Here is a 14477-nt window from a genome sequence, read left to right as displayed (position 1 = left end):
GGACATGGAGAAGCAACATGGGGGGTTAGGGGGATAGGAGAAGAATAAATGAAACAAGATGGGATTGGGAGGGAGACAAACCATAAATGACTCTTAATCTCACAAAACAAACTGGGGATTGCTGGGGGGAGGTGGGGTTGGGAGAGGGGGAGGGGGTTATGGACATTGGGGAGGGTATGTGCTATCATGAGTGCTGTGAAGTGTGTAAACCTGGCGATTCACAGACCTGTACCCCTGGGGATAAAAATTTTATAAACATTATATGTTTATAAAAAAAAAAAATTGGAGGGGGAGGCGAACCATAAGAGACTATGGACTCTGAAAAACAACCTGAGGGTTTTGAAGGGTCAGGGGTGGGAGGTTGGGGGAACAGGTGGTGGGTAATGGGGAGGGCACGTTTTGCATGGAGCACTGGGTGTTGTGCAAAAACAATGAATACTGTTACGCTGAAAAAATAAATATATTAAAAAAAAACTCTTAAGTCAGTGTCAATTATGTGTTTACTTTTCCTGAGTGAGTTAAAGAAGAAACACAGAACAGAATTAACAATATTTATGTCCTCTTACCATCTCATTAACTTGAAATATTATTCAAGATTCATATATTTTTCCTGAAGTGCATTTTGTTTTTGTCATTCTTAATAGTATGACAAATTTATTGGCACTCATTTAATCATTCAGTTATGGGCCTGTTGATTTATAATAAATAACATAATGGATTCCCTCCAAGTATCACCAGATTCATGAAATTTGTGAATTAGAATAGTCTTTCAATATAATCTAGCCTAAGCACTAACCCAGTTTATAATTTCTTTATCAGAGATAACTCAGTTTCTCTTTGAACATGTCCCTTGTCAGGGAGCTCACTCTTTTTAACAGTAATCAATTCAGGAACATTCTGATTGTTTGAAATATCTTCCATTATATTGAGGCCTGGGGATCTCTAGAATATCTTTGTACTTAATTACAAAAAAGGAAAACATAACAAAAATAAAAACAAAAACCAAAAACAAAGACAAAAAAATTGTAAGTTTACAACTGCTAGAGTTATATAGTGTAAGTTTTCTTCTATGTGAAAATAATTTCAATTGTAAGGCAACTGTCGATTTTCACAATTTATATTAACTATTTCCATATTCTCCAATAATTATTTATATGAGTACTCAGATTCATTCTACTCAATTTAATTAAGAACTAAACCCTCATTAAAATTCATAGAAAATATTTCATATGTTTTTATATCATTTTAAAAATAAAGATGTGTATTTCTACCCAACATCACAACTAGACCATGGGAATCTTGAGAATAAGGATATTGTCTTGTCTTGCTTTGTACACCTGTATAATGACACATTGCCTAATATACATTAGGTAGTTAATAAATTTTTATCTAAAGACTATAAAAAACTATTTTTAGCATTATATAGAACTAAATACTATATCTCAGCTGTAGCTTACTCAAATAACAAAAGTGTAACTCCGTTGATTGAATCCTAAATTTTTATTTTCTAATCTTAGTATATTATTTCCCACATGTATATATATCTAAACACATTAAAAACTCAGAAAACACAGTGGTATGTTGTGACTTTGTATTATTTTCATATAAAATCAACTAAATGTGGTCTCTTCTATGCAAAAATTAGTTGAAAATATTTTAATATAAAAGAACACTCATTTAATGTAATTAAATAAAAATAAACAATGTACATTGGCTGATTTCCTGTGAAACTTGTGAATGTATTTACTTCCTATAATTTTAATCATATATTAATATACACTAATAAATTCCCAATATATGTTTGACTTTTTCATATTATGTGTCCCAAGGTTGGTTCTGACTCACTTCACAAATTGTTTCAAAAAACATTTTGAGGGATGCCTGGATGGCTCAGTCAGTTAAGTGGCTGCCTTTGGATGGGTCATCATCCCAGGGTCCTGGGATCGAGCCCCACATTGGGCTCTCTGCTGGGCAGGGAGCCTACTTCTCCCCCTCCCTCTGCCTGTTGCTCTGTCTACTTGTGCTCTCTGTCTCTCTGTCAAATAAATAAATAAAGTCATTAAAAAAATTAAAAAAAAATTTTTGAACACACATGTAGGAAATTTAACACAGCACAAATTATACTGGATACAATGCTGAAACACTTGAATTCTATCCAGTTCCAGTTCTGTTCCTTGAATATGATAACATTTTAGGCAGTTCAAAAATCTCCTAAATTATCAGCATCTTAACTTACAAATGGGGATAAAATAATATCTTAATGAGTAACGGTGATGCTCCAACAAGATTTTGTGGATGTGCTTCAGAACACAGAAATTAGTATACAAATAATTGTTGTTTTGAAAAATCAATAAGCTTGTCTTAAATATTGTATTGATTTTTTCTTTTTTCTTTTTAATGTCAAGTAAGACATCTACAATTTCCTCAGTCTCCATTCTCTGGCTTTTACAATATTAATGCCTTTATCTCCTTTTGTCTCCTTGTTTGTCTTCCTGGCTTTTTTAATATTCACTGTAATGGTTTCATTATGATAATTGGTTTGTTTTTAGTATTTGAGAATGTAGTACACCTGATCTTGGATATTACTTAATTAAATCATGTATGTATGTTTTTACTTTGTCAAGAAATTTTGCTTTTTATAAGATGAGTTTAGGGGCTCCTGGGTGGTTCAGTAATGTTAACTGTCAGACTCTTGATTTTGGCTCAGATCATGATGCTGAGGTCCTGGGATTGAGCCCGCAATGGGCTCTGGGCTGAGTGTGTAGCCTGCTTGGCTCTCTCTCTCTCCCACTCTGCCTCTTCCCAGTTCGCACTCTCTCACTCTCTCTCTCAAAATATATAGGTGGGTTAATATTTACCAATTTAAAATGATTCTCCATATTGGCTCCACAAAAGAAGAGATCATATGTGTGGAAACTATGTTTTTATCCATCTTACATCTTACACTTATTAACATCAAATTTTCTTGGGCAAGTAGTTATTTTTGTCTACTTTTTTCTTTGAATATCTAAATTTTTTAAATTCAGTTTATCATGGAAAATAAACTTTCTGACACTATGTTTGCACAAGACTGAAGTTACATCAAATAAACTTCACTACATAATAATCTACCCCTAACTCAATTGCTTAAAACAATAAGCATTTAATAGCTCCAGAGTCTGCAGGTTAGTGGGTAGTTGTTTTGCTCTAAGTAAGTTCATTCAAGTAGCTGCTAGGTTGTGCGGGATCTGGCTTTTAGGAAAGCCACAGGTGGCATGTTATATCTCTAGTACACATAGTCTCTGTCATCCCACTAGCTAGCCCATATGTGTTCACATGACATCACTGGTAGAGTTCTATCACTGGTTAATCAGTCAGCCCAGGATACAGAGGTGAAGAAATAAGTTCTTTCACCATTTGAAGACCTACTAATGTAATCCACCATAGCAATAGACCAAAGAAGAAAAAATTATTTGATAGTATCAATTGATGCAGAAAAGGCATTTGACAAAAATCCAACAACCATTCATGATAAAAATTCTCAGCAAGTTAGGAATAGAGAACTACTTCAACTTGATGAAGAGCATGTGCAAAAAAAACTGACAACTAACATCATAGTTAGTGATAAAAGACTAAATGTTTTCCATGGAATATCAGGAACAAGGCAGAATGTCTGTTTTCATCACTCTTATTCAACAAAGTACCTAAGATTCTAGCCACTACAACTAGACATAAAATGAAATAAAATCATACAGATTGGAAAGAAGTAAATTATTTGCAGATTATAAGATTATATGATTGTGTACATAGAATATCTCTCCAAAATCTACAAAATACTCTTAGAACTGTAAGTTCAGCAAGGTCACAGGGTACAATACCAATACACAAAATTCAATTTCAATTCTATGTACTAACAATGAACAGGTAGAAAACCAAATTTAAAATACAAAGGCATTTACAATTACTCCAAAAAAATGAAATGCTTAGGTTTAAACTTAACAGAACACTTAGAACATTTATGGATCTATATGCTGAAAATTACAAAATTACTTTGAAAGAGATCAAAGAAGACTTAAATAAATGCAGATACATATTGTATTCACAGAGTCAACAAGCTAAAAATGCCAATTCTCTCCAAACTGATTTATAGGCATAATGTAATTCTTATCAAAATTCCATTAAACTTTCTGTAGATATAGACAAGCTAATTCTAAAATTTATACAAAAGGAATAGGTCCTGGAATAGCTAAAACTATACTAAAAATTTAATAAAGAGGGAATAATTATCTGCTAGTAAAGCCCATTATTCAGTACAATATTTTAGACAGACTATTATTGGCTGAGGAAAAGACACACAGATTAATATAAAACAAAATCAAAAACTCAGAAACATACTCACACAAATATATCCAACTGATTTTTGCAAAGGTGTAGAAGAAATTCAATATAGAAAGGATATACAGTCTTTTTAACAAATGGCTCCAGAGCAACTGATCATCCACAAACGAAAGTGAACATTAACTTAAACCTCATATCTCACACATAAATAAAATCAAAATATAAAACAAAACTGAATTTTTGAAAAAAAGAGACAGAAAAATCATCAAGATCTTTAACTAGACATTGAAGTTTTAGATTTGACACTGAAAAGAATGATCCATAGGAAAAAAAAATAAATTAGACATCATCAAAATTAAAACTTTTTGGATTTCAAATGAATCTCAAAGAATATGAAAAGCAAGTTATAAACTGGGAGAAAATATTTGTAAATCACATGTCTAATAAAGGGCTAATATTCAGAATATATAAAAAAAAGTGTCCAAAGGAAGAATATAAAAACAAATTACCCAATTACAGTGAATAATTTCCTTATTTCTAATGGGAGGGAGGGGAATTAATTATTTAAATCTCAAAAAAAAAAAAGAATTGAACATTGAATATATTTCCTTTTGTGTTGGGGGTGGGGTGTTGGGTTAATGGTCAGTGTTCTGATAGCCTTTATTATGCTACCAAGAGGCAATTCTACTGTTTGCACAACTTCCCTGAAGGCTCTGAGTTGCATCCCTGTGGAAATAGCTCACTTAAAGAATACTAACTTGCTACATAAGGTTTGGTACACCATCATTATTATCCTTCATTAAGTACTTCATATTTTAACTAATTAAAAAGCACTAGTTTGATAAATTATTTCTAGTGTATATGTTTAAATATGTACATATGTATAAATATGTACATATGTATACAATATTTTCCTATTACTACAATAAAATCATATGGATTGTATAAACTAACATTACTTTTTAATATGATTTCACCCAAGTTATGCCAATATTCTAAGTTAATGTGGCTATACTGAATAGGTCCCTCTCTTCATTCCTAAGGCAAATATCCAAAGATTGAGTCTCTGAAAAAAAAATTTTAAAAAAATTGTTGGGAGGGGGGAATAAGGAGTTAGTGTTCAATGGGTACAGAGAGTTTCAGTTGGGGAAATTGAAAAAGATCTGGAGATACAGGATGGTGACGGTTGCACAACAATGTAAGTGTAAACTATACACTTACAAGAAGTAAAATGGTAAACCTTGAGGCACCTGGGAGGCTCAGTGGGTTAAGCCTCTGCCTTCGCCTCAGGTCCTGATCTCAGGGTCCTGTGATCGAGCCCCACATCGGGCTCTCTGCTCAGAGGGAAACCTGCTTCCCCCTCTCTCTCTGCCTGCCTCTCTGTCTACTTGTGATCTCTCTCTGGCAAATAAATAAATAAAATCTTTAAAAACAAATATAAAAAATGGTAAACCTGTTATGTTATCCCACCACAATTTTCAAAAAGTGGTATGTCACAGGGCACCTGGGTGGCTCAGTCAGTTGAGCATCGGAATCCTGGTTTCAGCTCAGGTCATGATCTCAGGGGCCTGAGACTGAGTCCCACATAGGGCTCTGTGCTCAGCATAGAGTCAGCTTGGGATTCTCTCTCTCCCTCTCCCTTTGTCCCTCCCTGCTCACTCTCTCTCTCTAAAATAAATAAATAAATCTTAAGCCAAAAAAAGTGTGATATGTCACACTGATAGTATGCACCCTTGTTATGATGTAATAATAATGTCCGAAAAATTAAGCAAATTGGGAGTCTTTTTTTTTTTTTTAATAAGGAGAATGGCCCCAAGCCATCTGCTTTTCTTGCAAGTTGGGAGTCTTGATGAAAGAGTTAATAACTCACAGATTTCTAACCCCAAGGTTAATAAATTTTAATTATGTAATTTCTTTCACTTTGCTTTCCAGTTCCTTCTCCAACTTCATCTTTTCATGTTTTATGTTTTCTTCTTAATAACTTTTCATTAGATTGTTTCAAATGTGTATGTACTTAATAATTATAACAGAAAGTTATTTTATATTAAAATACATCATCCAAAAAATTTTTTCTGACAATTTTTAATGGCTCAGTTTTCACAACCTAATAAGGTGATTATTTTTCAAATTACCTAATATCTATATTATAAACAAACACGCATTTCTGAATCTCTGCAAACACATGCTTAAAAATCATAGATCTCACTCACATGTGAATCTTAAATTACCAAACTCACAGAAGCAGACAGTAGAATCATGGTTACCAGAGGCTGGAGGAGGGAGAAATTGGTGAAATGTTGTGTAAGATGAGTAAGTTATTGAGACCTAATGTACAACAATGCAAACTATACTTAACAACACTTTATTATATATTTGAACTTTGGCCAGGAGGTAAATCTGAAGTCTTCTCATTACCAAAAAAAAAAAAAAAAAAAATAGTGGTAATAATCTGAGGTGATAGATACATTAATTCTCTCTCTTTTTTTTTTAAAGATTTTATTTATTTATTTGACAGAGAGAGATCACAAGTAGACAGAGAGACAGGCAGAGAGAGAGAGAGGGAAGCAGGCTCCCTGAGGAGCAGAGAGCCAGATGTGGGACTCGATCCCAAGACCCCGAGATCATGACCTGAGCCAAAGGTAGCGGCTTAACCCACTGAGCCACCCAGGCACCCCAGATACATTAATTCTCTTGAACGTGATGATTTTTTCACATAGTTTATATTTGTGATATAATCAAATTGCACACCTTCAATAAAATTCACAATTGTCAAAACAATAAAAATATAAAAACCACAGGCTTAAATTAATGTAAAAAATAAAGTTGGAAAACTAAACAAATCCTCTTTCTCTAGGCAGCCTGTGTCTACTTTTTCTACTTATTCTGCCTGTCTTAAATATACATTACCCTTAAGTTGTTATATTTTGTACTAATCACCGTAAGATTTATAAACTTGTATTAATACACTTAAGGTTCTAATTTTATTGGCAATTTGAACACATGCTATGATAAAATAGAAATGTTATTTCTGAGTTGAGAGATTATATTGTTCTTGCTACAACTTTTTTCCATTAAGTTACTTGCTAAATTTAATAATAAACATATTTTAGAATATTTTTCTCGTGTGATATGTTGACAGTCTAATTATGCATTTTTCATTTTTTGAAACTGCATTTCCTTTCACTAATTTAAAGTCTGAGATAAAATATTATTTGCTTTTATGTTGGTTTTCTCTGTGTATTTTTCTAATTTACTTCAGTTGCAACACTAATGTGGTAATTAGAGACTAATGAAAAAATATGCTTGTTGGAAAGAAAGGTAATATGTTGAAGACACAAACAACTAAGTTTGAGCATTTCATATGTTAATGCTTTCCCAGATCCATTTTGGAGAATTTTTTTGAAGGTTGTGATGAAAATATGAAGTGGAATAGGCATAATGAGGAGTATCCAAAGCTAATTACCTTGGCTAACCGAGAAGTCAGTTGACGCAAAGGAGGATACATACAGTAAAGAGAAGGAGACATTAACAAGAATATTCATGAATAACTGTAAAACAATTCCATTTCAGCTTGTACCAAATCCTAAATTTCTGTGTCATACAATATTAATTTAATCTAAAAAGAAATCCCACAAACAGTTAATCCTTCAATGATTAAACATAAGCAACATTGGACAAGTGGAAAACAAGATGGCCAAAGGATTGTTTAGTCATTTTTATAAATGGCTGCTGTGGTGCATGTCTTGGTCCTATCAGAGATCTGACAGTTGTCTTTTCATTATCACTGTAGCAATCCCTAAATGGGGCTTGCTCTTCCAAAGCAACAAAAAGAATCCTTAACCCCTTCTCTTAGATGAGAGATGTAATCTTAGTCACACTGCAAGTAGTGGACATTTGCCAAACACACATAAAGGGCAAGTCCTCAAATTCATAATTCACAAGTTGAAGTCTTCATTTTGTGCTAGCCACATTCAGCTTCTGATATTGTTTTGGATTTGAAATATACAAAGACCTCCCTCACTCACCAATGAATATGTTAGAATCTCTCAAACATCCAAAAACCCTACTCGTAGAAATTCTTCCTTATTTTCTTAAGGAGAAATGATGTTATTTGCATGTCTAAATTAGGATAGTCACTTGCTTGAAAATTTTGTTCTGCGATGAATTTTGATGAACAACATATGTGTGAGCCTGTATGTGTGTACATGTATGCGCAAGCTGACACAGTCAGCAGCTAAAGCTACAGTGTTTCGCCCCTTCTTTTTTTCTCCTACTAATCATTGTTCTATGATAATTCAAAATCATCATTACGTAATTAATTTTAATCTTGGTTAGCAATATCACTGCAAATTAAAATGTTGGTAAATATATCTTCTGTACGGCCATGGGTGTGTTAATGTCTATACAAATAGACTACATAAAATCTTTTGAGATCAATGACTAAATCCTTTTTTCTTGCAATATGTCTTTGGATTTTACATGATAGATTAAAGAAAGGAAAAGCCTGGGGCGCCTGGGTGGCTCAGCGAATTAAAGCCTCTGCCTTTGGCTCGGGTCATGATTCCAGGGTCCTGGGATTGAGCCCCGCATCGGGCTCTCTGCTTAGCTGGGAGCCTGCTTCCTCCTCTCTCTCTCTGCCTACTTGTAATCTCTATCTGTCAAGTAAATAAATCTTAAAAAAAAAAAAAAAGAAAGGAAAAGCCTTCATTTATTTGTATGGATAGACATGCTTCTTATTTGGATTTCAAGCTTTACTTCACATATAAAGATTATAATATTTACGTGCATTTTATTACAATGAAATTCTTTCTACCTCCATAATTTTACAGTAATCCAATATTTCTGTAACTGAGAAACTCAGTATAGAGGACCAGAGAAAAAAATACATGAGTCAATTATGAAATGGTGTAATACTTGACAGTTTACCTCCAAGATTAGCAACTTAACAGGGTTTATGTAATCATTTCAAAATTAAGTAAATATTGTTTATAATTTAACCTAATAGAGTAATTAAAGAGGTTGTTGGATAATATAAGAGTTTAACATTTCCTTTCAAATCACTGTCATCTCTAAGCATAAAAATTAGGAAAGGCAAAGAGAGTATTTTTTTCAATTAATGAGTTTTAAGTCAAACTTTTCAAGCACAAAATTTGCTCTGCAAGTCACTCCTAAATTGTTTTCTTCAATTTTTATTCACAAGTATCAGGAATCACCCTTATTCATGCAAATATGATACATGTCATTGTAACTGATTAAATAATTTCCCCTGAGAGGCCTTATGCTCCTATGTAAAAACTGGTCTTACTTTTAAAATTGTTTCTGTATTGACTTTAATGAAATTCCCACAGACTAACACAACATATGCACATCTACCCATTGTTACAATTTAAAAGAAGTTAACATATTATTTGTTTCATATCTTATGGATATGATATGATATTAAAGTACACCTTGTATCACTCCTCTGTCCCATTTCTCTTCTCATCTGCCTTGGACACAATCATTCTCATGAATTGGTATATATCCTTCTTGCCCATATTTTTACATTTTATAGACCCTTCAATTTCTATGATAGCATTTTTGTGTTTTCAAGTTTATACAAATGGAGCCATGCTAAATGAAAATTATGCAATATTATGTTCTTACTTAATGTTCTCAAAGTCATTTCATATTGAGATACATAGTTGGTAACCTTTATTTCAACTACTGATTTTCATACTCTTATTAGATTACATATACATATTAAGTTACTAATTTCCTTATCAGTGGACTCCATTGCAACAATGATACAGTGAATAACCCTGTACATCTCTTTCTGAAAATTTATAACAACCTCTAAAGAATATACAGTTGACCCTGAAACAACACAGATTTGAACTGCATGGGTCTTCTCACATGCAACTTTTTCTTTTTTGACAAATACAATACAGTACTGTAAGTGTATTTCCCCTCTTGTGATTTTCTTAATAACTTTTCTCTAGCTTACTTTACATTCTCTTTTTTCTATTCTTACTTTGTAAGAATACAGTATATAATACCTGTAACATAGAAAATACGTGTTAATCAACTGTTTATGTCGTTGGCTAGGCCCCTGGCCAATGAGAGACTGTGAGTAGTTTGGGAGGAGTCAAAAGTTTATACACAGGTTTTTGACTGAGCTGGGGTCAGCACCCCTCACCACTATGTTGTTCCAGGGTCAAGAGTACATACCAGTGTGATCGTGGAGGTAGAGAACTGACATTTGCACTTTACTGGGTGTTTTCAAACTTGCACTGCTAGAATTTTGCCTATGTTTTAAATTCAGTATATCTTCTTTTTTTTCAATGCTCTACAAGTTATGCTAATTCTTTGTAGAACCCATGCTATTTCTTCAACAAACTCATATGTTTTCCTATGTTGCATTTTTTTTTCTTCTAGGTACTCAAATTATACTTCTGTCATTGCTCAGACACACCTTTTAATCATCAAATTCTATCAGCAATATATGGAGAGGTTTAATTGCTCCAATTATGTTCTAAGAAAGGTTGATTACAATATTTCAAATGCCTTCACTCAGTTACACGGTGCAGCTTTCTATTAAAGTATGTTTAATATCCATGCAATATTTCTAGGAGCATCCCTCAGTATTTTTGTATGTTGAGTATCCCTTGGCAATAGGAGGGCTTCTATTCTACTTAGTGGTAATTATAAATCCCAGTTCAGATTCCAGATTCAAAATGAGTTTCTCTAAGGGCAGGAACAAACTCTATTGTAATATCTCTTTGACAATATTAACTGCTTTCCCGATTTTGGTACTTTGGGGTATTCTTAACTATGTCACATTCACTGTGTTGTATATTCTGGTTATAAAGCATGTCTTTTCTCCAGTAAAACATGGGTAGGTCATAATCACCCTATTTTATAGTAAACAGAACGTATTCTTTAATCGTTTCCCAAAAGTAAGTTTCAATTTAGATTTGTTTTGTTTTGTTTTGTTTTGTGGAGGTGGGGTGTAGGGAGAAGAAGAAATGGAAAGTGACTGTTTAATGGGTCCAAGGTTTCTTTTTGGTGAGATAGAAATGTTCTGGCTTTAGATAGTGGAAGTTATTGGACACCACTGTGAATACATCCAAAATCCTTAATTGTATACTCTGGTTAAAGTGGTAAACTTTTAAGAGTTCTGTGTATTTTATCTCTGTAAAGGAAAAAAAAAACTTAAAGAGTGAATTTTTTGCTGGATCATAAAAAGAGAAGAAAACAAAGGATATTGTCATTGGATAACTAGGAGCAGTCAGACTATACAGGGCCATAGGGATCATATTCATGAATTCAGACTTAATCTAAATGAAATGAAACAACAATGGAGGAGCTGTGAAATGGCTTATTCTGAAACCCACTTTTGAACTATTATTAGGCTATTCTGTGAGTATGGGACAATAGCAAGGTTGTAACTGTCGAAGCAAGAAATGATGGTAGCTTAGAACAAGGTTTTAATAGATGTAGTCACTTTTAGGAAATATGTGTTAGATTCAAGTAAGGCCGGTCAATGATTGTCTTGGGGTATTTGGGGTTCAAATACCTATTAGGTCCAGCAGACTACAATAACTAAATGATTGCTTGTAGCTCTTAATAAGAAAATACAGGGATCTATTGTCTGGACAATACTCACACCTCAGCTTGCAACACCCTCAGTACTCTTACCTATTTTTTTGCAGCATTATTTCATAAAATATGAAATACAAGCCATGAATGAGAAATGGTATTTTTTTTATTTATTTTTTCAGCGTAACAGTATTCATTGTTTTTGCACAACACCTAGTGCTCCATGCAAAACGTGCCCTCCCTATTACCCACCACCTGTTCCCCCAACCTCCCACCCCTGCCCCTTCAAAACCCTCAGGTTGTTTTTCAGAGTCCATAGTCTCTTATGGTTCGCCTCCCCTTCCAATTTTTTTTTTATAAACATATAATGTATTTTAATCCTCAGGGGTACAGGTCTGTGAATCGCCAGGTTTACACACTTCACAGCACTCACGATAGCACATACCCTCCCCAATGTCCATAATCCCCTCCCCCTCTCCCAACCCCACCTCCCCCCAGCAACCCCCAGTTTGTTTTGTGAGATTATGGTTTGTCTCCCTCCCAATCCCATCTTGTTTCATTTATTCTTCTCCTATCCCCTCCCAATTTATGGTTTGTCTCCCTCCCAATCCCATCTTGTTTCATTTATTCTTCTCCTATCCCCCTAACCCCCCATGTTGCTTCTCCATGTCTTCATATCAGGGAGATCATATGATAGTTGTCTTTCTCCGATTGACTTATTTCACTAAGCATGATACCCTCTAGTTCCATCCATGTCGTCGCAAATGGCAAGAGAAATGGTATTTTTAAAGCAAGTAACTGTCATAGAACTAGTCTCAATATTATAGAGATGTTCTATAAGTCAATGAAACACAATAGTTTAATGTAAAACTTTGCAAATAATTTATAAATTAGAAAAAAAAAGAACATCTCATAAGTATAGAGTACTCAAATGGCTTCACTCATGCAAGCTAATACACTAGCACTAGTCCTTTCATATTTATCAATTTGGTTAAAAATTAGAAGTTTGACCAGTTCTAGCACATTGGGGAACATGTGGAGAAAGGGGAACCGTTAAGCACTGACAGTTAAAGTATAACTTGGTACAAACAACAAAAGTAAAGATGGTTATACCTAAACATTTTCATACATTTTGGATGTATATTTTTCAAGGAGTTATTATATTCTAATTGGAGAGAGAACATTAAATATTAGTGTTATATTTGATACCAAATTGATCAATTTCTTAAGTTGCAATAAATAATAACTTCAGAGTTACTTTATACCAAAAGAACCTATTTATATTTTCACCAAAACAAAATAAACTCTAATAATGACCTGTTAAATGTTAAAGCAACTATAAAAATGAGGACAAGAACATGACAAGTTTATTATACCATGAAGGAAGGAGTGTTATGTATGAGACATGACATTTGTGTAAGAAATTACTTAGAGACAGAGTTGAAAATATTATGCAAAAATCATTGAAAATTAATCCATATTATTTATACAAATAACTCATAACTAAATTAGAAATCAAGAATGGGTCATATGCAGAAATTTCAAATAGGTTATATTGATTACTAATAAATACCTAGAAATATCAATCCAATAATGAAAGAAATAAAAATAAATTACTAAACCATTTTAATCTGTCAAATTAGCAAAGATCTTAAAAAATCATTGTAATGTTTAAATTGTGAGTAAATAAAATCAGTTAAATGTGTATGCTTTGTAACGTATCTGATGAGAATGTAACTAAAGATGTATTTTCTAATTTAATGTTGCATTTAGATATTCATATCAAGAGGAAACCTAGAAATGTTCAAAGATTTTAGTAATAAAGATCTCAAAAGAATGTGATAGAAAAATTGAATACTACATCAAAAACCAATTATGTACTATACAGCAGCTAACTGAACATAATAAAAAAAAAGAAGAATGTGATAGAAAAGTCAAACAATTAAAAAGAAACATAAATGCATACCTACGGGTGATGCTTCAGTAAACTGCATACTATAATTTTTTTTAAGATTTTATTTATTTACTTGAGAGAGAGAGAGAAAGAGAGAACATGAGACAGAAGAAGGTCAGAGGAAGAAGCAGACTCCCCGCAGAGCTGGGAGCCTGATGCAGGACTCAATCCCAGGATTCTGGGATCATGACCTGAGCTGAAGGCAGTTGCTTAACCAACTGAGCCACCCATGCGCACTTCATGCTATAATTTTTAAAACTGCAGTTTTAAAAACACTGTCACAGGACAACATTCTGACATAAGCTTTTAAAAAGCAGAATATAAAACTTGATGTTGATCAATCATCCTGTTATTTCATATAATGAGGCATAAATTCATCCTATTTGACAAGAAAATAGGTCCCTGACTTGACCCCCAATCTTCTCATCATATACATCCATCTAAATGTCCTGGTAGAATTTATGACTTCATCATAGTCCCATTCCACTCTCATACCCTTGATCAACCCAGGGTAAAGTAGATTATGCTTACTCTAAACCCTTGCTTACATTTTAGTCATTGTCCACAACCCACATCTCTTATGATATCTTTTTACTTCTGTTTCTTTCTACTTACTAGATCAAGG

This window comes from Meles meles, chromosome 6 (genome assembly GCF_922984935.1).
Source record: "Meles meles chromosome 6, mMelMel3.1 paternal haplotype, whole genome shotgun sequence".
In the NCBI taxonomy this organism is placed as follows: Eukaryota; Metazoa; Chordata; class Mammalia; order Carnivora; family Mustelidae; genus Meles; species Meles meles.
The sequence above is the reverse complement of the archived record's forward strand: the minus strand, read 5'-3'. Positions refer to the sequence as shown.